Raw genomic sequence first — 10,883 nt, forward strand, 5'->3', positions numbered from 1 at the left:
GCTGTACTGGTCAACCAGCAGAACATTTTGAGCCACTTCCTTTCCCCTCAAACACTGACACGTGGAGGTGTTCCAGCAGAAGACCCAAGGCAGCCCAGTGACAGAAAGGGGAGACAATTCTGCAAGGGTCAGAGACCGTCTCCTTTCCCACTGACAGGGAGAAAAGAGGACTGTCACTACAATAATTAAAGGAGTATTCAGAGCAGAAAATGATGCCAAGTTAGCAAGGCTACGATGCATCTAAAAGAAGGTGCATGTGTTCCTTTCTTCCACTGAGTAGAGCTGTCAGAACTTGAGATTTCCACCTGATCTGCCAGAGTAATTCAGATGAATATTACATTTGTTCTCCTCCATATGCACTTCTATGTTTTATGGTCTTTTACTGCCTCGCCATTCATTTTGACAGAGTAAGAACCACCTAAATGCTGCATGACATATTTTGACAACCTTGTGACATGTTGTAAGGATCTTTGTCCACTTGCCAAGCAACCTTTACACATTCCAGGTCTGAGGCACTGACTGGAAGAACTGTTGCAATTCCAAGCCTGGGGCAAACTGAAACTCTGTAGGGAGAGCCTCTAAAAATTTTTATCAAATAAAGGGTTATCTCTGAGGTGAGAGAGCTACTGAAACTTCTCAGCCAACAACTACAGGAGTGAGAAATGACTGCTCAGCAGAGTCACCCTCCTGAAGTGAAGAACTAAATGTTGTTAGGACAAGGATATTTAATATATGACAGCCTCCTGCACAGGCTGCACTCCGGAGATGTGCTAGGGAAATCCACAGGCTCAGTCACTGGGTCTGTGACAAATGCTTATGTGAGCAAAGCTAAAGCTACTTTGAATCCATTCAGATGACCCAGCTCTCTTCTGGTGCTCAGAGCAGATCAGGAACAACTTATAGAAAGATACAAATAAAAACCAGAGCATTACAAAGGCATACACCCATGGTTAACCTGAGTGCTCCAAGCCCAACGGACAAAAACACAACATGAAGTAATCTCAGACCTGTAACAGGAAAAGGAATCACATCTATATAAGTGTTTCCTTGATTCTATTAATTTAAATTACATATCAGGTATGATTTAATGGAATAATGTGATAGAGCCAGAGAACCAATAAACATGTTTATTATTACCTGAAATCTTTCTATTCCAAATACATGTTTTCAGAATCTCTGTTACTTTTACAGTGTGAAAATATTAATAGACACATGTAATTTATCAGAATAGAGTACTGTAAGACTGGTCCGAAGGTTCTTAAGAGATTACACTGATTAAAAATCTCTTAAAAGATTACATTGAATAAATATGACATGCTAAAGTAATATGAATGTAAATGTATATTCTGAAACCAAATCTTCTGGGAAGTCCCAGACATTCAGGGGACTTTCCCATGAATAAAGTAAATATTTCCTTTTCCACCCTATAATGAAGGAGATCAACCCTCAGTATTTAAAGATTTTTTTATGGTCTCAAATGTTAAATTAGTGACCTGAATTTTATCATCCATTTGCAATAATATAATAATGATAATAACAATATGCCTGAGGTACAAATAGCATAGGTCACTTCAGCAAAATACTGTACACTGAAAAGGGTCAGACACCAGAATCCCAAAGTGACACATATCACACTTCCTTTCACATCATTCTTCTGTTGCAGAGGACTATCAAATCAGTTGGGGAACTTAGGGCAGGCATGGAGTTTCAGGTATTTATAAATACCTGCACACTTAAACTTGACATGAGGATTTCAGGTAGAATTTGTTGTGTCCGTTGATATTTTGTCTGCTGGTGAGAAGGGACAGCTCCATGGCTAATGTTTCTAACCCACTCCTGAATGTCAGTGGCTAAAGCAGCAATTAATAAAAAATATCACCTGAGACATTTACGCTGCAAGCTTGACAGACATGAACTATATAAACAAACAGTACTCATTCTGATTGATGCTTGGAACGTATGTGGTATTTCTAGAGTTCAACCTATAGTATAAAACCATGAAATTTTATAACTTGGTAAATATTGGAAAGTCTTGTTTAAAAAAAAAGAACACCTCTTATGAGTTCAGAAAGAAAACACAACAAAATGGATGTTTCAGACCAATGCTTTAACAGTTTTATTAATAAGTATCTTTAGAATCGGTCACCTGAAAATAAGACTTGAGTTATTCACACAACACTGATAATTACCAAATATCAAGTCTCTAAAAAAAAAAAACCCAAAAAACCCTGCAAAGCAATATTATTTGTTTTTTATTATCGTTATTATTATTATTATTAAATACCTTTGTTTAATTTTTAACAGGCAGTATAGAATGTTTTTTGCTTTAATGCCCTCCAGGAAGTGAAAACCCTTGCATTCTTTCTGAGGTTGGAGTGCTAGATTAGAGTATGCCCCAGTATGTACAAGAAAAACAGCACTTCCTTACAAACCTTGCCCTTGTCAAATTTCTGAATGCATCCTAGTCACAAAATTAACTGCAACATTAAAACCAAAACATCTACATCTTAAACCACAGCTTAGACTTGGCAATGCTTTTAAATCCTAAAATTGCTCTGGCTTTATTAGTTTTATTGAAAACATTGTTGCTTGAAGGATCATCAGACTATGTTGCTTAATGTACCAAAATTAAATCTATGACCCAGCCTCTCCCTAAAATCCAACTGAAATGCAACAGTGATCAAACTCTGTAGTAAAATAATTCTGACTAACATTATCAAGCAAGTGGATTCTAGTTTATTTTTCATGTATCTCTAAAATTTGCCTGGGCAGTGCAGGAGAGCCTTTTAAAGGAGAAAGATCACTCACATGCCTGCCAGGCAGTTCTACTCTGCAAAAGCACCATCTCCAAAGAAAGAATAATGTTTTTGAAATACTTTACTGGAGTTTAAGACCTCCATTACCTGTGAGCAACATGACTGTCCCCATAGAACAGGGGTGTGATTTGCTGGTAATGCTGAAGGTCTGCAATGACCCTGATAAGCAATGGGAGCCACTGATGAACCAGAAAAGACAAGAGAAAGAAAGAAAATCCATGTTTCACATCAATGTGTTGCACACAAAAGAAAATCTCCATTTTGCTTTCTGCAACTCCAGTTTTGCAAGCACTTCTGCTGGCAGCACGGCCAGCTCGGGCTCTGGTTTCCTCTAAATTCTTTCTTATTTACACCTTTACACTTGTCCATGAAGCTGTCTAGTAAATGGGACAAGGCAACCAATTTGCACTACAGACAAGGAAACACAACTAATTCCTAGTCTGGACCAGTTCTCTGATCCAGTTCACAGGCAGTCATACTGGGAACAGAAGCAGGAACAGGGAAGGTGGAGCCAACTCTACCCTGCTGCAGCCAGGCCTGTCCATGAAAGCAAAGGAAATCAAGTCATGGGTATAGGTGTCACAAGATTGTGGGAAGCCAACAAAGATGCTGAAAAAAATACCTCTATTCTGTAACTTGATTACTGTTGTGATGACTCTGGTTAGGAGTGGGAGGCTGGAAACAGGATGAGTATTTTTTATATAATCAACATTAGCTTTGTGAGGATTGGGCAGAGATGCATTTTCCAAACAGCCATGCTGCTGACAAAGCAGCTATTTGCAGCAGGTAACACACTTCTTCCTCTCCCCAGTCCAGGGTAATGTGCACTGGTTACACATCCACATTAACTTTACACTACAACTTCCAGGCCAGTAGTTTCAGCCACCATGAATTGTTTTACAATCTGGAAGACAGGCCAAGGCAGTTATCAGTTTGTAGCAGCAGTGGCACTACAGAGAGCTCTCTGCCAAGTGCCTTGGGCCCACTGACAGGATGCGCACCCAAGGGCTGGACCTGGACCCTTCTGGAGCTTTGCATCTCAACTTAGGCTTCACTACAGAGGCGTTACACATAATTCTCCCCTGCTGAATGGGCTTCTCATAATGAGAAGTACCTAAGAGGTACACTGATCTAACCTCTTGAGAAGACTGAAATCTGCCTCTGATAAGGAGCAGTTAATTCAATCACACAGGTATCACCAAGCTTTTAAAACAAGGAAACTTTCCTCCTTTGGTTCTTTTTGTTGTTGCTGTTTATTTTTCGGCTTACTGTGTTCTTAGTTTTCCTAGCTGCAAAGACAAACTCATGTGGCTCTGATCACTATGGACAGAGTGCAACTCTTCCTTCTTTTCTCCAAGTCATGGATATGCTGTCATTCCCCAAGATGGGTCTGCTGGCACAGCTCTTAGCTGCTGTGTACCCTTCCCTCCTTCCTTCCCCTACCGTCACTGCAAACCTGCACTGGCGTTTGTGCTACCAGCACTAACAGATCTCAATCACAAACCAATTCAGCTCACTCATGCAGGAGAAAATTATCTACTAAGAAAGCACAGTTCTCTCCTGGGTTAGTGATCTGAACTGGGTTATTAGGTTTTGTATACAATCAACGCTACGGACAATGTAAAGGGATGGTCCAACACCACACAGCCAGGAGCAGGAGGAAGAGAGCAAGACTCGGTCTCCTGAGAGCCACATAAAGTTGTATCAGCTCAGACAACACCACAGCAACACATTACTTTTGTTGGTTATACTGTGGCATTAGTACCCAGTACCCTTTCTCACACCTTCCCTGTATTTTATCTCCCAGAATTTTCCTATCAGTGCAAAGGGGAAAACTGGATGAGTTTCACAAAGAGGGCAGGCGTCCTACACCTACAGTAATGCCCTGGGCCTTTTTTTTTCAAGAGAAGGAAAGCTCTCTACAATTCAGAAAGGTGTAAATTTACAAAGCCTGCTCATACTGTATGCTACTTGCAGAAATGGACAGGCAGCAGTGGATTTTGCGACCAGGCCAGCTACACACAGCCAGATGCTGTGTCATCAGGGAAAAAAAGGCAAGAAAATAATGCTTCCCATCCATTATTTAATGAGGTGTAAAAGATGATGAGAGACATTTTAGAGATGAGAAGAGATTTTAACATTCAAGCCCAAGAAAAGGTGCAAGGGGAAGTAAAATCCAACTGACACTGGAATGGCACAGAGAATGAGAAATTTAGGGTAGCACCTATAAGAAAAGTGCATGTAATACTGGGCCCAAAATGTCACAGGAGGTTGTGAAGTTTCTGAAGAGATGATTAAAATATTGCAGCAAAGAGCTGCAGTGAACAGCAACAGGTGAACTTAAAACGTGAAGAATAAAAAAAAAAGGAAGTAAAGGAAGTGCACAGAGAACTTGCTAAAAAACACACACACAAAAGGTGTTTCAGACAAGTAAATAAGCAGCAGAACAAATGAGTTTAATACATGATATTGAAGTTTGGGAACAGCTGTTGCCCACGTTCATTTGCTCATGGTTAGCACATGTAATAACTTAGCTGAATGATCTAGCTCTGTGGCAAGAACCCCAGCAGGATCTGTGTCATCCAGCTTAGTTATAAACACAGCGATAATTTAAAAATTTTTACAAAGGCTGCATTTTCTCCTTTAGCAGCAGAGCTGACTGAGCTGCCCTTATCTCCCTGCTCATTCCAGCCCCATCCCTTCCCCTGATTATGCTGGTACAGCTCCTGTGCAGCCATGCAGCAGCCAGGGGAAGGGATGATCCAGGTGAAAATGGGTCCACACCTCTCAAACAGCTGAACCATTTCCCCACGCAGTAGCCCAAGGATTTGTGAGAGTGCAATGGAAAAGACATGGAAGATGCTTTGGCCAGTATTATTACCAAAAAATGCTATGAGGAACTATGGTTTCAGTTCATTAGCCAGGAGATAAGCTCCAAGAATTCCCACATTTCTTAGGCTATCTGCTCTTTTTTAAGTTTCGAAATCTATCTGAAAAAGTTTCTGCCTAAAGAGGAAAATACAACCCAGCTTTAGTTCTGCCATGTGCAGGGAAAAGGAATTTTCATGATAACCTCACTGACTAACAGGCTATCACTGAACACTTAGAAGATCTGAGATTTTTACAAATCACTTTAACTCTGCCCTCCAAAAAGTGTGAAAGCATCAAAACCAGAGATTTTTATTCTAGTTTCCTGAACCAAGGTGGATTCAAAATAGTTCACTGTAAGGCTTCCTGCAACTGTGTCCCAAGTAGCCAGTGTAGTCTGTCAGAGAACAACTGAAATGTAACAAAATCTATTAAAGCAATTGGCAGGACACTCCTATCTTCAGAACTATTTTTCCATCTTTCACCTAATGGTCTTTTTTTTTTACAAAATATCAACTCTCACAATATTCTTAGGACAAAAATAGGATTGCTTATTATCTTAGGATAATATCCTGTACCTCTCTGCACTCTACTCAAGAATCACTGTAAGTAACTAACAAGTATCAGTGCTGCTTTAAACTTGTGTGTATGGACATGGTAGGTAAACACATACATGCATCCAAACAGGAACAGGATGTTTGGATGCATCCTCTAAATTCTTTATCCTGTCACCTTAAAGTGGCTCTTCCAACACTGAGTCTTCTATTCTTTCCACTTGACACCTAATACTATAAATCCAGCACTGCCAGACAAAAACAGCAGCAGAGAATTCTTGGCTGTTTTTGAGTGCTCCTTTTACCTGAAAGCCAACTAGAGTTTGGCACGTTTTCACCTCCTGTGCAGCTGACAAGGCTGTTTCAAAAATATGGAAAGCTGGAAGGTGTTGTATTTGTTCTCACTCACCTCTTTCAATTGCAGTGATCTAAAAGCTTTGAAGAACAAAATAGGTATCAATGCCTTCAATCTGGGAGATGTACATAGATGATTAATGGCAGGCTGCTCAGGTTTTCACAATCACTATGAAATATGACCTCAGACTGCAGATGAGGCAACACAATTTTTGGTTCAGTAAAAAAAAAAAATCACTGCTTTTTCACGAACTGAATTCAGCTGTATGCAGGTAGGAAGCAGAGAGAGCTCAAAGGGAATTGGGTAGGGTTGTTTCTGTAGATGAGGATTGCTGTCACGTCCCATAAAACTAACTTTAGTCAGATTAGTGGCAGAAAGCTAACACGGCCTTCTCACTGCACAAAAGCCTTGAGAGGTGTGGCATGAGTAACTGATCTCCCCTTGCTTCCAGAGATCCAAAAATAGAGGTGAAGTGTGAATATCCCATTTGTTACAAAACGGTGCCAACAGAAATTCCCAGCTGGGGCCTTGTCTCCTATCAAAATGTGCACCTACAGAGCTGTAGCTGCACTTAGGCAAGAAGAGGCTGCTTCTCACTGCAGCAGAACAGCTACTCTGCAGAGTAACATCTACAGGACAGTTTGTACAGCAAGCGCTGTGCTGGTGCAGGTTTCCAAGAAACAGACAGGGAAATGATGTGACAGTCTAAATGAGATGTTTCTAAATGTTCTGTATCAGCAAACCCCTCTACCCTTTTCAGACCTTTGGGGTGTTTTTTGTGTTGGATTTTTTGTTTGACTGGTTTTTTTACTTTTTTTACCCAGAGTAGTAGACACACATATCACCAAACCTATGAGAAAAAAATAAATTAGATGCAGACTGTTCAGTGCAGATCCAAAGACCATATTGAGAGCACCAATCTGAATACTGGTGTTCTCTCAATTAAAGCATTAAAAATGATTACACTCTTCTTTACTACATGCAACAATTTCATTTTAGGTCACATGTAAGTGATGCTTAGCAAATACACAACCACCTCCCTGTTCCCTTTTCTCCCTGACCTGTGAGGGGACAAAGCTGGTGAGGAAATGCAGAGATCTGTGTTTGAAAACATGGATCTGAGAGTCCTCCACTCTATTATGAAATAGAATAAAATTAAATGTTTTTCTAAAACTACAAAAAACAACAAGCAAGGATTTTCTGTCCCATTTCTGTATTTACAATGTAGCGCGTATTCCATCAAACCAAGAATGAATGAAATACACCAACAATTACACTCTCTTTAATCACTATCGACAGCTACATTGCTTACTGAAGTCCTCAGACGTCTATTAACCACTTTAAAGTTTAGAAACTCTCTTCTCATGTTGGTATTACACAGTGAAGTGATGTAGAGCATCTTTGGCCTTCATTTCAAAAGAGGTGGTGGAAGTGAGAGAAAACAGAAATTCACATACAAGGAAGTATACGTGAGAATTACAAATATTCATTTTGAACAAAACCTATTTCAGTGACTTCATATTTTACTGTATAAATCCACATTTGTTGATACAAGGAAGAAAGGATGCAAGCGGAGTCTCAAAATTCCTGTATTCTAAAATCGTGTTTAGTGGTGGTCAGCATGGGACTAAACAGGGATACATGATATTTCTAAGAAGTCTCTGGTCTTTTATTTAAGAAATAGGAAACATGTTTCTAACCCCAGGGGGGAAAAAAGAAAAAAAAAAAAAAAAAAAGAAAAGAAAAAGACAGGTGTTATTCCAGAAGCAGACTGTGAGCCAGCATTCCAATATTCAAGAGAAAGAAACAAAAATTTTAAAAATGTTTCATGAAAAAAAAAAAATCATATGACCATTTAAAACTTTTTATCCCTGTATACATTTAAAAGGTGTAACAACCTTTGCTTAAAAAGTCTGCCAGGTTGTTTTAGCTTAATACTGTAAAACAAAAAAACTGCAGATATCCAGGATTTGAAAGTAGAAAAAAAGTCAAAACACTGTCTTCTATTCTAGCAAAAAAAAGAGAGAAAAAAGTCCCCCAGCTGCAGCAAGGCAAGGCTGGTGTAAAGTGGAAAAAGGCATTTGAGCTGACATTTGCTACTAAAGCTGGGAGAGAGGTCAAATCCTGTTCGCTGTGCAGCACCCAGGTCTGTGGAAAACTGGCAAAAGCAAATCCCAAACCGAGATTTACCAGCCGCAGCCTGGCTCAAGTTCACTTTGGGTTAAAAATACTACCGGGGAGCAGCAGCGCGGCAGGAGGGAACCGTATCCCTGTTACGTGACCTGAGCGCCGGCTCGGGCTGCGCCCGCGGTGCCGCCCGGAGCGCGGTGTTGGGTGACCGGCACCTCTGCCCGGCGCGGCCTCCCGGAGACGGAGTAACAGCGAGCCGCCGGACCGAGCGCTGCCCCGGCTTCCGAGCACAGATTTTATTAAAAGCTTCTCGTTACAGAGCCGGGGAGCGCCCCACGCACTCGTGTCCATCACGGCGGGAGTCTGTTTGTTTATCCGTGCGGCGCGCTCGGGGCGCCGGGGAAGCGGAACTCCGGCGGGCGCGGGGGCCGCGGCGGCCCCGCGGGAGGGACCCGGGAGCCCGGCGGCGCCGGGGGCGGCAGCGGGGGAGCGAGAGCCGGAGCGCACACGGCGGGGAGGGGGCGCGGGCGGGAGCGCGGCCGCCCCCCGCCGCCGCCGCTCCCCCTCGTCGTCGTCCTCCGCCGCCTCCTCCGGGGGCCGGGGGGCGCGGCGCCCCTTCCCCGCCGCGCTGAGCGCCGCCGCTGGCTGCCGACAGAGCCGCCGCCGCCCGGCCGTGGCGGCCGCCGCCGGGCCGGCTCCCATCCGCCATTATCCTTTGTTCGCGGCGCGGCGGCGGCGGGGATGTTGCAGGGCTCGGCTCCATCTTTAAGGCGGGCGCCCCTCCCGCGGGCGGTGCGCGGCCGGGCCCCCGCGTCCTGCCGCCCGGCGGCTCCCCTGGTCCCCGCCGGGCTCCATTTCCTTCCCTCCCCCCCGCCCCTGTTTGCTGGGCGCCGTCCTCCTCTTACCGGTTACCAGGCTGCTCCGTCACTGCTTTCGTTCGCGCCTGGGATCTCGCCGCAGTTTTATTCTCTCCCCCACGTAACACACCGCGTCAAACTACACCTCCGCCGCGTCACTCACACACACAGGCGCTCCCAGCCCGGCGACAGGCAGGCAGCGGCCGACTGAGGAGCGCCAGCCAGGGAGCAAGCGCCGAGCGCGCCCGGCCCCGCACGGAAACCGCCGAGCACTCACGGAAAGCGCCGAGCGCCCGCCAGGCGGCGGGAACGGCCGAGCGCGCCGCCGGCCCCCGCGGAAAGAGCCGAGCGACCGCGGAAACGAACGAAGCGCCCCGGAGGGGGAGGCGGAAAGAGCCGAGCGGGCGGCGGGAAGGCGCGAGCGGCGTTTCCGCCCCGGGGCGGCCCGCGCGGGAAGCACCGAGCGGGGCTGCCGGGGGGGGAGGGGGAGCGCGCGCTCACCCCCCCCGCTACCCCCGCCCCGCCGTGCGCGCGGCCGAGGCGGCCGGAAACTCGCGAGCGCTCACGGAAGCGGCCGAGGGCGGCGGAGGCCTCAGCCTCAGCGCGGAGTCCCCGAATCCATCGGGCTGGAACGGACCTGCGAGATCGTCGGGTCTCGCCTGTGACTGAACAGCACCGTGCCAACTAGATCATGGCACTGAATGTTTAAGTTCTTGAACACCTCCCGGAACGGCGGCTCCACCACCCCCCTGGGCAGCCCATTTCAGTATCTAATCTCTCTCTGGGAAACTACTCCCTGATGTCCAGCCTAAACCTCCCCGGGCTCAGCTTAAGACTGTGTCCCTTTGTCCTGTTGCTGGTTGCTTTCCTGGGAAAGAAACTGACCCTCCTGTGGCTACACGCTCCGTTCAGGCTGTGCTGAGAGCGGGAAGGTCCCCACGAGCCTCCTTCTCTCCAGGCCAGACCCCCCTCCCTCAGCCCGCCCCTCCTCACAGGAATGGTGCTCCAGCCTCTCCACCAGCTCCATTGCCCTTCTCTGGACACTCCAGCACCTCAAAGCCTTTCCCGAGCAGAAGGGCCCAGAACCGGACACAGCTTTCAAGGAGTGGCCTTATCTGTGCCAAGTACAGGGGGACAATCTGTCCTGGTCCTGCTGGGCACACAATTCCAGATACAGGCCAGGATGCCACTGGCCTCTCTGGCCACCTGGGGACACTCTGGCTCATGCTCAGCTGCTGTCAACCAGTGTCCCAGGTACTTTTGTGCTGAGCTGCTTTCCAGCCACTCTGCCCCAGCGCATAGA

At 45.6% G+C, this 10,883-nt stretch overlaps 1 protein-coding gene across 2 annotated transcripts in view; it reads right to left on the minus strand.

The window, feature by feature from the left end:
- Positions 1-9,819, minus strand: part of CREB1 (cAMP responsive element binding protein 1) — a 39,716-nt gene extending 29,897 nt beyond the window's left edge. For both annotated transcript variants that reach the window (XM_058027437.1, XM_058027436.1), the window contains exon 1: positions 9,629-9,819. The gene's annotated coding sequence lies outside the window, so the exon portion shown is untranslated. The remainder of the gene's footprint in view (positions 1-9,628) is intronic.
- Between the last annotated feature and the right edge of the window lie 1,064 nt (positions 9,820-10,883).

The sequence above is a fragment of the Melospiza georgiana genome, chromosome 7 (genome assembly GCF_028018845.1).
Source record: "Melospiza georgiana isolate bMelGeo1 chromosome 7, bMelGeo1.pri, whole genome shotgun sequence".
NCBI classification, from domain to species: Eukaryota; Metazoa; Chordata; class Aves; order Passeriformes; family Passerellidae; genus Melospiza; species Melospiza georgiana.